General features: G+C 38.9%; 1 long non-coding RNA gene across 1 annotated transcript in view; it reads right to left on the minus strand.

The window, feature by feature from the left end:
* Positions 1 to 798: 798 nt before the first annotated feature.
* The window catches only part of LOC138404808 (uncharacterized), a 112,436-nt gene continuing 98,879 nt past the window's right edge, over positions 799 to 14,355 (minus strand). Inside the window, exon 4 of the long non-coding RNA XR_011244729.1 lies at positions 799 to 1,047. This is a non-coding gene — a long non-coding RNA (uncharacterized lncRNA). The remainder of the gene's footprint in view (positions 1,048 to 14,355) is intronic.

The following is a 14,355-nucleotide window of genomic DNA, read 5'->3' on the forward strand; positions in this document are numbered from 1 at the left end:
AGTTGAGTGAAAATGCATCTCATCTGAATCCCTGAAGCCCTCGTGTGCAGCCATTATCCTTCTTGTGTATGATTCTCTGATGCCTCGTGTGCTTTGGTAAAGTGCTCTTCTCATTAAAAAACAATGTGGTATCTCCAATTTCTAATTAAATAGGACATTATCTCAAAGACAAGCTGGAGTGGAATGAGACCCTCAAACGAGTTATGAAAAAGACGAGCTGCTCATAGACTAATCATGCTTATGTTGATCTCAATGGTGTCTTTGCACTCAGCTGATACTCAGGGATAAAGCGGGGTTATTACACAGCTAATCTCTTAAAGAGAATGGTTATGTTTTTTCCCCAAATCTATCGGTAATTTGAGAAGTGCTACTTTGCAGAAGATAAACCCATGTGGTTTGAGGCTTGTGATTGAAAATGAGCGTGGTCTAAATAGGGCTTTGTTTCCTCCCTGCACTTCATATGGTTTTCATCTTTACACATTATCCTCACAGAGCAAGTGGATTTTTTTTTGGAGCTCAACCCATACTTCATTGTCTAACTTGCTCTAGCAGCAGGAAGAATAGCCTGTCATCTGCACTCTGGTCCAGATAAGGCCACATAATGAGGAGGAATGAGACAAAAAATACCTGTCGCACAACAGATTAGAGGTGACGAAAAACTAATGTGGTGCACTACAATCCAGCAAAGAGTATAGTGTGAATCAGTTATTACAAATAAAATCTACTAGAGCACTGGAAATACTAAACAATACCAGCTTTAATGTAGGTTCTCTTTCAGTACCTTATGAAACCACATTTCAATTTACTTCATCCTGATTTTAACTTGAATCCTCATAAATTGCACACACTAATAAATATCAGTCCCCTAATCATGCCTGATTAGTTTTTCATCAAGATCTATGAATTAAGCTCTCAGGAATAAAGGTAAAATTAATTCCTGGAACCAGAGCCGCACCAAAATCTAATGGGTTCTTTGCTGTCCCACGGTGCAGCCTTCCACCACGGGTCAGGGTAATCCATCCAGTAGTTTTCAGGTAATTCTGCTAGCTATCAAATGCAGATGAAAACATAACATAGTCATTAAGACATAATTTCAATAATCATGCTCACTTGAGTTGCTAATGCAACATTTCATTCTATTTACATGTTAGAGAGCATAGCGTGATTATGACTATTATCATTACTTTCTACTACTTGTTTAAACGTGAACCCAGGGCATGCATCGTCAAGCAGTTGGTTACTGCTGTACGTCACAAAATGCTGTGAAAACTCCAATAGGACATTAAAATGTGACCAAGACGTATACTGTAAATGTCTACATAAAGTGCCTACGGTCTGATTAACTTGTCTTAATTCAATTATTGCTTATTCTGAGTATGACCTTATTAGATAATCAGAAATAATGTGTTCATGTAAGTGTCTAATTCAGATTATTATTTTAATTGGGTTAAAACATTTCTGTCCATGTTAATATATCTGTTGCGGAACAAACACCTCCCTCCTCCCTCATTCACCAGAGTCTGGTTCTCAGGAATATTCAGGCCAATGGGAATAAGTGTTTTTACTGACAGTTGATGTTGAAGGCATCGTGATAGCTCTGTGTTCCTGTGTCTGCATGTGTGTACAAGGATCAACTTGCAATGGGTTAAATCATTTGAATCTTTGCACAGAGAGAGGATATATCACGAAGAACAGGTGCAGGTGTAACAGTGAGATGTCAACTCCTGCTTCCATGACACTTTTAAAAGGCGTACTTCACAATGAGAAGGAATAAAATATAAAATATAAAAGCCTTCTCTTTTTGTGGAAAATAATATGCAGCGCAACGTCCCGTAAAAATATGCTCTGATGTGATTCAGTGACAGAAGCCGGTATAACCTCTAGTAACATTAAACTGTGCCATCTCGTATGCATCAGTGATTTGGACACTCTATAAAAAGAATAACTACCCTTAAAAGGCACCTTTCCTGTCGCAGTGCCATGGGGCCCAGACTGGCATCACGCTTCCTGGCCGGCGTGCCAGAGATGACAAGGACACAGCCCAGATGACTTTTCCCAGCACCAGGGCTGCCTGGACGTGATAAAGACACATAATTACACTGCTCCATTTATCTCTCAGGGTCATTCCCATCTCGACCTGATGATAGAGGGAACTCTCATGCAGCGAACCTAAGTGCAATTTCAGATAACATTGTCTCCGCCATTTCATTTGGCAGCTCTCTAACTGTAGATGCGTACTGCAGGGAACCTTAAAATAATGATGACGGAGGAGTTTCACATTGTCAGACTGGCTAACCTCCTGAAGGAAGATCAGCAATGTCATCACCCCTCTTGCAATTATTTCTCTTGCCTTCATCTCTTACTCGTTGTATAAAACCCAGCTTTGGTAAATTTGTGTGTCACCGCAGAAGTAAATCAATTCATACAAATATTCATCTTTTATAAACATCATCTTATGTGATGACCTAAGATTCTAATTGAAAATAGTAGAAATGGCTCAAGTTTTCAGGCTGAGTTCAGATAATGTCTTTTTTATTTAAAAAATTAAATAAATACATAAATCTTTAAAATAGACTGTAGCTAAATGGAATAAGGGACTGCATATATATATTCCATTTTAATGGTTACTTAAAGTGATTTACGCCACATTAAATCCAAGTTCATAGAGTCCTCAAACACACAACTAGTGTCAAAAGTACTATCACGCATACATTCTCCTAAATCTACACTTAGACATGTACAATTAATTTATCTCCATTTTATACACCAATGGCACATGGGGGGCAATTCAGTTTTTTTTTCTTGCCTAAGGACACTTGGACATGGGGCTCAAACCAACTTTGCAAATAGCGGAGAAACAGCTCAACCCTTTTGATAATTACATTGAAATCACTATAATTCCTTAATTTACTATTCATTTACTTACTATATAATAAATCTGCGATACTTTCCACAGGAGCCAAACACTAAGATTGCAGTTACTGCCTACCATTAAGCTCAGGCAGCATAGCTTTCTGTTTTAACCAATATTTATGTAAAAATGAAGCAGCAGAATATCTGTCAAAATTGATATTTCAACTATGGGAAATAACAAGTAATCTCACATAATTGAACAAGTAAAATTGATCAAATAACATTAAAATATCACAGACAATGTCAAAAATCCAGATTCTGTTCTTTAAATTTTCTGTTAAAGTATTTTGGCTTTGCAGAGTATAAATACTGTGTAATACTGGGCTGACTGAAACCTGCAGAACTCAAATTGAACCTCAAGCTTTTGTTAGTGGCAGTCCTAATGAGAAGCAATCATAAGCCGAGAGAGGATTATTGATAAAACCTAAATTGGTATTGACTGACTCCAGATGAGGGTGAAAATAGGGGGGGGGCAGACCCTTAACACACCATCAAGAGGTGTCACAGTCACAGCAGGTTGAGTACATATCCAGTTCTTCTTTAGGGAGAATCAACAAGCACATTTCCTCTTAGTTCCCCAAATGTCTACCTGTGTTTCTCTGTTTGTCCCTGGAGAGGATACTTTATGAGAGGTCTGTGGGGAAGTTGCAGATAAATCCACAGATATATGGGTCTACATGAGCCTCGCTGGCTCTCTAAATGTCAGGGGATGAGCTGGAAATATACAATGAAGACAAGAAAATCAGTTCAGTAAATCACCCAAATATGAGATGGATGCAATTCATACTGGCTGCTCTATGTTAGAAATTAAGCCATGGTTAAGAAGCAACTTTTTGAATAAGAAGCAGCTAATTTTCATATTTAGCAGTGAACATCTTTAAAGTAGTATACAGCACATGAGGAGGCGATATATTGACATGGTCTTCACCAGCATTAACCCGTAACTTCACAATCATGACCTGGATTGTAAATTTCACCTAAGCCGCAATTTATATTCATAGGCCTTTAAAAAGCCCCTTACACCATGGGAGGTGGGTGTTCAAGTCTTATGAACTCGGAGGATTCAAGAGCCCTCAGGGTTTTTTTAAGTTTTGGGGTATTATCTTAAAAATATGCCCGCGTAGGAATAGCTGACTAAATGTGAAATTTAAATCCAATTTCGAAGACACATGGCTGAAACTGACAGGTTTATATCAGAGTAAACTTCTGATGGTGTGGCTGTTAAAGTGCCAGTCATTGGCAGAAGTGTTTGCTGATGTGGCGTATTTGAATGGTAGCCATAAGTTACTTTTACCACCAGGTCCCAGTCTCCTGATTAAATGAGGCCGGGTTCTCATCCACACTGACATCAAGCTCATCCTACACCATCAATCATGCAATAAAGTTAGTGTCCTGATACCAACTAAAAACACTTGGCTCCAGCGATGGGCAGATAATATATTGCAGCTTTTCATTGCTAAGATCCAGAGGAAGTAGTCAAATATTTTACGAAATAAAAGTACAAATACAAAAATGTACTGAAGTAAACAATTAAGCACATTGACTTTTCTACATGGGTAAAAGTAAGTACTTGATTTTATACATACTTTTAGTATAAGTAAAAGACATGCTGTGTGTATCCTATTCCCGAATAGGATTTGCTGCATTATGGCTGAGACTCAGGTGTTTCAGTAGTGATGCTGCTGCAGGAGGCGGAGTCTAATGCTATCTGCCCGCTCTTACTGGATCAGTGAATCAAAAAAACTGATCTGATAATGTGATGTAATGAACTGTAAAAATGTAGGTGAGTAGAAAGTACAGATATTTTTTGATAGTATTTGCTTCGGTAGAGTAAAGGTGAAACGTACCTCTACTGAAGTAAAGTAAAAATACATGATAAATGTACCTAAACACAAAGTAACAAAGTAAATGTATTTTGTAGCATCCCACCGCATCCAAAATCATTTTCATGTTTTTTCTTTTTCTACAGAGATATCAGTTTACCTTGAAGTCTGAAACAAATTAGCAACATTTTATAAAGTTGCATGCAGTGAATAGCAGTCAGGGAACTTAGCAGCTTTTAAGTTTTTCTGTGAAAGTCAACCTTCGTTTCCATTCAGCAGCTGGTCCTGTGTACTTTGTCTAATAGCAACAGCAATACACTTTGTCACAATGGTTTCCTTCGACACAGACATGACTGCACAAAGATTTAAATCAAGGTTATAGAAAACAATGGCAAAGTGGCGAATGAGATCTTTTGTCCGTGGGTGTCATGTATTGATGTTAATGTCCTTCTACAATTTTTTAATAATTTTTTTATAAATATTACTGTAGTATCAGACTTGATTATTGCAGAGTGCAGAGAATACTGTGTGTAAACATCGTTACCAGAAGAGAGGAAATGTTCCCTCAACCCTCACATCATTTCCTCTGACTGAAACTCAGACACACTGTAGTCTGAGCACAGTAATGGCCACTGTTACAGCAGGTCATGGATGAATCAGATTAGATTGACAGTGTGAGATCTCACTGTATGTCCGGAATGAAATGAAGGTGGGTTAAAGTGCTGCCTGCGATAGATTAGCAGAAAGTGGAGGTAGATTTCTGCACTTGTGTTCAGGTCTTGGACGGTCAGGTGTGAAATTAAACAGCAAACAGACGTGGCCCTGAAAACAGACTGAGCAATACAAAGATGGATCGGCCCCAGTGCATGTATAATTGATGAAAACATTTCTACTGTGCAGTGCATCAAATTCAAGTGAATATGATGAAGCAGTGAATTATGAGGCAAAGTCTGTGATCTAATGGCCTAAATTCAAAGTGTAAAAAATTGCTATGAAGACAAAACATACAGTCGATGCAAAACATGTTTCCATATTCATGTCAATTAGATCAACTCTCTGATCCATGCGTGCTCTCGAAAATGAGGGAAAGGGGAAATTGGAATTATGTGCTTAAAGCCACAGTTGGGCAGCACGACAGCCTGAGGAGATAAAGAGGAGAAAATCATAGAAAGGAAAAGTAAATGTAATCTAAAACAAAATGCAGGGGAATATATACAAGTCAGCTGTCAGAGGGAAAAACACATTCCCCACAAGCAACAATCACAATCCATATATCATACAGCCGTGAACCCCCCTGTGTGTGTGTGTGTGTGTGTGTGTGTGTGTGTGTGTGTGTGTGTGTGTGTGTGTGTGTGTTTGGCAACAAGGAGGAAATGCACAGCATACTGAATTATTGAGTTGAATTTTCACGGACTGAAGGTCAGTGAGCGAGGGGGGAAAAAAACAAGGCTGATTAAAAATAGATGTTTTCTTATTGTCTGCCAGGCCAAGTGCTGAAATATAAAAAAAGAAATGGAGAGATGATTATTCCAAGAGTCAACACTATCAAAAAATCATCTCCTATGGAAGAATAAAGATGGACAAATATGAGCAACAGGACTGCAACAAGAACCTGAAATGTGTCACAGACAAACGCAAGGCAACAAGAATAATACACACGACAGGTCCGGGCGATATTACTCACTAAAATCTATAATTATTAAGAAATAATCTTGATTACACACCACAATTGATCTTTAAGAGCTTGTGAGATTTATACATCCCCTGTGCAGTGAAACTTTACTCCAATAACACTGATTCCTCAAGCAGGAGACATCCATTGTGGACTAATTGGATTATCAGTGGAGAATTACAAAATGATCTCACGGCTTTGTCAGTAGTCCCCTTAATGAGCTCTGTCCTCATAAATGTAGCGTTGGCCTTCTCTTACGGCCTAATTGATATTTCATTAGAACCTTTCTATTTATGATTTTAATGGCTTGGCCTATCGCAGTACAAGGCAGGACGGTTAACGGGGCTAGCCGGAGGTTCCTTTTGGATATACTGTCAGCTTCAATGTGGTTCGAATGGAATCTAATAAAAAATAGCGGGATTTATGCTTTTACCCTTTGGATACTGGTTTACAAGAACATGGAGTCATTAAACACATCGAGATGCCCCTGTCCTTCAAAAACACATGCACACACACACACAGAGAGACATGCATGTATATGTATAGGATGCACATTTTATTCTATTCCTTATCTAGAACACAGAAAACGCTATTAACCATCTCTGGAACCGTAATCTACACTAATTTCCAACACAACATTCCTCCTCTTCATCTCAAGTGGGGATATAAATATATATAAAACTGTCTTACAACAATGATTGTGTCAAAATATGATGGTAGATGGTACTCTCAAGATTATTAACTTTCCCGAAACATTGCTTTTAGAAGTAAAATATGGTTCTAGTTCTTCACATCAAGAGCTCCCTGGATTTACTCAAACATCGTAGACTGGACTGTGAACTGTATATTACAGCTTTGTTAGACTGTGAAAGAGCTACTATCCAATACACGTGTAACCCACAAGGTAGTTCTGCTAACAAACCATAGGATAGGATATACTAAATTCATATAATATGTAATACTGTGTTTACAATATCAATACCTTAATGAGGACTAGTATAATTTACTATCGCTGAAGACTGCATCTTAAGAAGTTAGTTTGAAGCGAACATTTACATCGACTGGTTTTGAAGAAATCCAAGAGCAGATATTTCGTGTCTGCACAGAAGCAGCATGAGCATGCAGAGAACAGTTGAGGCTGGAGTGCAAGAAATCTATTACAAAACGCACAGTTTGAGCACAAGCAGAACAAGCACAAGCAGGGATCTGGGTGGAAACTTCGAACTGAAAGACCACTCTCTTGAGTAAAGAATGCAGATGCAGAATAAGAAGTTTAAAATGGGCTACTTTATAGATGGCAAAGTTTTAAAACATAATCTGCTAATGTTGATGTCACATCCTGTGTTGCTACCTTTTGCATTCTGACTTAGAAATTATGAAGTATGTCCATGTTCCTTAATTTTCTAATTGACCAGGGGGGTTGGAGAACAGGTGAAGTAAAATCAAACTTGAATGAGCATAACCGTAACAGTCAAGCTATGGGAACCATGGATTTTATTAGCTTTGGCTAAGCTAACCAAAACAAGAGTAGGTTTGGTTAAACCTTGAGACATTTGACTGTAAATTACTTTAAATGCAGATCAGTGGTTTGTGTCTCTAGTTTTTATGCTTTCATACATGTTTCGATTCACTTTGGGTGTAGATCACTTGCAATTAATCTTTTCATAAGGTAAAAGTCACAAGATGAATTTCAGTGTATTCGCCTTTTGGGGTCTTTCTTTTATAGTTTATGATGCAAGACACCAATAAAACTTCATGGAGTGTGAGAACTTTGTAATAAGTGTCACCTGTTGCACTTTACTAGATCAGATCGAGTGGCTAATTTCAGTGTAGCAATTTACGACTGGTGCAGCTGGAGCCAGAAAGACAAGGAGCCTGGTCCTTGTGGGGGTTGCTCTGTCTCAGATTCATTAAAGTCATAAGGCATTCACTTGTGCTTAATCACAATAAATCTGCCAGAAATTAAAATTGCTGACGGAATATATCATCAGAATTTTTTTTTTTTTTACAGCGTTAAATTTGGTATACCAGTGCATCTCTAATCTCAAGTGGTTCCTACTTGTTGGGCTTGCATCATCAACTCTTAATTTGTTGTAATGTATTTCCAGCCTCATTAGTGTGTTCGGCCAGACAAGTGACTCCTCTCCCTGCCACACAGACCCCCATCACTTCCTCTCCTCTGCTTGATGAAAGCTAATGGTGGGTGCAGGTGGTTGGCTGGAGTCAGATACGGTGTTTGTGGTGGTGGTAGTTGGGGTTAGTGTGCAATGAGGGGTAACTGTTAAACTAGTTAAAGGACCCTGCACCTGTCCCGAGTCCCTGGATCACTTGACGATATGTCACACCCCTCGTTCAGTTTCCTCTGTGAGCATGAAGGCTCCACAGCCATTTGGAGAGGATGTGAGTGGTTCTTTGATGCTGCAGGCCTCATTAAGTGTCCATCCATGGCAAGAAGACTACAGTGCAGAAAGCCAGGTCTTAAATTCAAGACTTCTTAAGACCATAATGAATGAAATCTAAGAACTAGGTCAATTACGACAGATATGAATGAATATCAGACTCCTAGAATTACTTACACTTCCCCATAATTAAAGAGCTCAGTGTAAATTCTATCAGTCCCATGATGTAGTTTTATTACAGCTTTCTGATATCTGTATCATTGAGAAAGAACTACAACACAGTGAGAAAATACAAACCATGGATGCTACAAAAAGATTTCTCTTGGAAATTTCATCTAGGATATTTCCTACCTGGACCAAGGTTGATGTCTTTGTTAGATTGTTTACATTTGATTTGCCATTGTATTATCATTAAGGTATCACTACCAGTAAAATGAATGTCCTTTTTCTTTTAGGTTCAGAATGAGCTGAAAAGACTGAAGGTTCGGACCAAACAAGGTAGGTGTGAAAGCACCCTTTATGTGCACTAAAAGTATCAAGACCTGCGAAACATTTATCTAAGACCTAGACTGTAACATTTTACATATTATGAACTTTTTAGGCCTAAAATTCAGATAATTACATTTTTGGACTTATTTTTAGACATTTTAAGACCCTGCGGAAACCTTGGAAAGTAACGGGCGACTGTGTTAAGACCCTGATGCATGTTGCCTCACTTCTGACACAGCCAACGACCCAGAGATGCAGTCCATCACCCAGTAACAAGCTCCGCACTAAAGCAGCGTCATTACGAGCAGAGGCCGTTCTTCTAATGACTTGTGTACAGACGAAGCCTTGTTTCGCTCGAACTCGAAGACTTATGAGTGCGGTTCAGAGACGGCTCATAGTCACGGTGCAGTGGGGAGTAGAGAGCAAGACATGGCACAGTGGATCTGCTCTGATCAAAGGGATGGGACTTTGATGAATGCTGTTCATTAGGCACACCCGAGTGGGCTTAAGGGAGAGGACATCAAGAGGGGGATAACACAGGGAAGGATAGAGGAGGAGAAACTAACATCTGGTATTGAAGGGTAAGGGATGAGTAATATCAGGCAAGAATATGGAAACACATCATCTTCACTGTCCAGCTATCTCCTGTGCATCGCTACACTATGCTTCCTTTCAGTCCCCCAAGTGGCCACTGGGTGGAGACAGCTGTCTTGTGGGTAAAGCGTCCCTCTGCCTAATTCACAGCATGAGTTCACCCTGACTTGTAGCATTTTTTGTAATAATCTAAAGCAAATGGGGTAGTGTGTCAGCGGAGGGAATTACGTGTTAATCTGAGGGAATGAATAATGAGCAGCCATTAAAAAGCACAGTCCACCTGACAGATTGTTTTATGGATGGAGGCTGACACACACAAAATGGGGAGTGACAGATGAAGTCATCCTCCACTCATTAATAACTACAACTGGATTATGAGGTTAACGTCTGCTTCCTCTGCTGGTGCTGAAGTTCGGCTCAGCTGCAGATGCCTGTGTGCAGCATACATGCGTCATTATTGCACATTCGGGCTGTAATGGCGTAATGGAGGTCAGGGGCAGATTCACTCAGTCAGAGGGAAGGAATGCCACAACAACAATCTTTGTCTTGTGTTTGCAGCAACAGTGTACAAATTGATTTGGTATGCCGTCCACCTACATGATCAACGAAAAATATGGATAGAGAAAGGGAGAGAAAGAGAGAGCCAGATGTCAGAGGAAGTTTTCCGAGATACCTGAGATTCAATTCCAGAGATATGAATACCATTTCTGAATCCAGTGCTCGGGAAATTAAACGAACAGACAGAAGCAAATGGGGAATCTGTGCTTTGGACTGTTATTTTAAAATGCTATATAGGCTGCTATATTCATTTCAGTTCCAATGCAATTCAATTTCAACGGGATAACCCAATATGTATACGTCTGTCTGGAGACACCTGCACACATATATGATAACAACACCAGACAGGGACATATGATGCAAAACAGATAAAAACATTTATCTATAGCAATAACTGTCTGGATAATATTTCTAGACACATAACTTAATAAGCAGATTTGAATTTAGATAAAGGCCTGAAGAATAATTTCTTAGCTTCACATTGAAACTGCTCTTGAAAGAAACATTTTTCCTTTTAGGATGATGTTGCTGCTAAATCCTCAGTCTTACTGGGTTTGGTTTTATCTGTAGCTTCATCATCCAAACAAATAAACGGGCGTAACCTCCACCCATTTATTTGTTTGTTTTTCAGCAGGATTACGTAGAACCCACAGAAAGGATTTCCACGAAATGTGGGACCTGGGGCCAGAAAGAACCCATTACATTTTGCATGGAATATCTTATCACTCTGTTTACTTTGTGAGGTTTTCACAATTTTACCAGGAAACAATACATAGAATTCCAAAACAAAAAAAAATGTATTTGGTTCAGCTTCATTAAATAATAAGGGGACTGATGGGCCTTGGCAGAGATATGCCCACTAATGAGTGTCATATAATGCGATAATGACATTGTTGCATATGCTCAAACTTAGTGTGTGGAGGGCAGATAACGAGGGGCTAGGTGTGAAATATTTAATATCATGCTCCTGCTACAGTGTGTGTATATATATATATGTGTATGCACTGGTCAGGTGATATTTTACCTCATCACGCGACATTTTCATTAGCTTTCTCTCCCTCAGACCAGAGGAGTGTTCAGCAAACAGAATGACAGGCAATTAGCTTCGCTTGACTTCATCTAAATTACGCATCAATTACGTGATGATGGAGAACTAGACACATTTCATATGTGATGGTGCTGGTGGAATTAATGTGGAGCAAGAGGAAGAGGTAGAATGCAATAAATGTTGAAAAGAATTATGCTTTTAAAAAAACAGGCTTTGCATTCTGTCCTGACAAAAACATTAAATATGCTCTTTGTGATATTACAGTGTTTTACTAGACATTTCATGGTTTTAGGTCTTAGGTGTCCTGGATTAAGATACATTAGATGTCAAAAAGAGCCAACTGGCTAGTTTTCTTATGGCCGTATCGTTTGCACCACAAAGGCACTCTTCTTTTGCTTTTGAGATGGATCCTTTATATGACAAAAAAGGGAGGGCCCGAGCCACCTTCGAAGGATAACTCTGCACCTCTTCATTACTCTTTATACGCACAATTAATGGAGGGTCTTTTCTCTCCTCTCTCCTTAAAGGGCATATCCTGAGTGATAAACTCCGGATGCAAAATGGTTTTGAAATCTGCTGAAGTGGTTTGAGGGATGGAGGAGCATGAGGGAGGGTGGGTCATAAACTGTGCAGAGGACTAAATTTGGATGTGGAGATGAAGACAGCGAGAGTGAGCAGGAGAGAGAGAAAACTCAATGGAAGGAGGAAAAGGAGGAGGGACGCTTTTTGAAGGCAGTTTGGTGATTGTAACTCCAAAGGCTAAGTTCAAGGAGCCAAGTTAAACGATCGACATCAACCTGACAGAAGACCGGGTCACTGCATCTGACTGAAAAGCAAGCCTTCTTCTTTATAGAACATCTTTGACATTTTGTGTAATACACTCCTTTGTTGTCTTGCTCAGAGTTAGATGTGAGAATCAATATCAATTTAATGTCATTCAGAACAAAGAGAGAGCGAGAGGCATGTTTAACCTGTAGCTTAACACAAAAATCAGCCAAGTTCAACAACAACAACAAGCATTACATCAACATCACATATTTACAAGAACATTGTATTGTACGTGTAGAAATAAAGACAATATATCTATATCGCAATTCTTCATTAAAATGTCTCAAAATGACCAATGTTATATATTTTGTTAACTTCAGTACTTAAATTATCAAAAATGTTTCCAACTATTTATTCAAGGTAACAGGATTTTTGTCACCTCTTAATTGCATCATATCCTCTTGCCCCTAACTTTGTCCGCCCCTGCTAATCCGGGCCAAACAACATATGACAGAGGAAAAAAACACTACTCGCCAGTTAGCTTTTAAAAATGTTTTTTTATGAATATTTGTTGCCGTTTGCCACCTCATCCGTGAACATAATTTGCGCTTGAGTTGCATCAAGTAGACTTTCAGCGGCAGTGGTGGTAAAGACAACAACTCCCATGATCCCACTCTTCTTCACGACATCAATAAACTAGGTATTAAGTTATTTTTATTGATACCTCAGAGAAAATGTTTACGTAGACTACAGGCAGGTCAAAGTGAAAAATCTTCAATGTACTGTACAGCACCTACAGGTATATTGTAGTTTTCATAAATATGTGTCAATATGTTGGATGAAATATGACACAGTTTAACAAAAGGAAAGTCAGATTTGTTAGCATTTTGTCAACGGTGACATGCAAATCATGAAATACTGTGAGAGGGATTAAACTGTACTAGGTTTTAGACAACTGAAGGCTGCTTTCATAGTTTTCATACTGTGTACAGTACACCATGCAGAGTACAGTTGTGTATGTTGTCTCACACTATCCTATATCAATCAGTTAAGTGTGTGTGACATCCCTGATCTCAGGAAGACATTAATGTCTCATTCCTTTTCAGGGATTCAAAACAAATGTCACAGTTTGCATCACAAACAAATCTTAAATACCTAAATTCAACTTCAAGAACTAATTAATTATAAATACTCAATGCACTGCCCATCTTGCAAAAAGGGAATTGTTAATATATAGACTTCACATATTAGCCCCTTGAGAAAAACACATGGATGTTTGTTCGAGACAAATCTAATCAAAAATGTCTCACTGTAACGTCCTCCTTCTTCAAGACGACTCAGTGAACACAAGTCAAGCTCACAGCAGTGTAACTCAGCGCTGGGTGCTGAATGCTTTGGCAGCCCTACATCCAAGAGAAGGGGAATCCCAGTCTAAATATACTGAATATATGTGGCTGGCATGGGGCCTTATAATTCATAATCCAAACACGCAGCCAGAGGATGAAGGACAAACATACAACTATTTATAATGCAATGAAGTCACCCTGCTCATGACCATGTCGGTGTCGGACTATAACCATGTTTATGTGTGTGTTCGGAACCTATAACCTCAATACTAATAGGCTTTGCAGCACTTATAATAATTGTTACTATTGAATCCTATTTTCTTTCCGCTGTATTAAAGGAAATACACAAATAAAAAGATGTGGTAGATGGCAGGTGCCACTGTGGACATTTTGACTGATGGACCAATCTACTTAGCGCATTGCAAGTGTGTGTTCAAACTGGCAGCTGCTATGCTGTTATGTGGTGATTGTTTTTTCTTTAGCATTCCCTGTGGTAGAATCAAACACTGTGGCCGACAGCAGTGTGATCCGCTACACATTTCATCAATGAATCTGACCTGGGGAAACTGAGACTGACAGACTTAAAGAAACACAAATGTTGACTGGAGGAGCTTTCTCTACTTGCTTTCTCTTACAACAATTAAAAGTAAATATGCCAAAATATTCTGCACAAAGTGGCTTTAAATTACTTGTTTTGTGTAAAAATGGAAGGGAAAGATCACCATGCAAAAGTTTGGGCATCGCA

This window comes from Paralichthys olivaceus, chromosome 12 (genome assembly GCF_024713975.1).
Source record: "Paralichthys olivaceus isolate ysfri-2021 chromosome 12, ASM2471397v2, whole genome shotgun sequence".
Taxonomy (NCBI): domain Eukaryota; kingdom Metazoa; phylum Chordata; class Actinopteri; order Pleuronectiformes; family Paralichthyidae; genus Paralichthys; species Paralichthys olivaceus.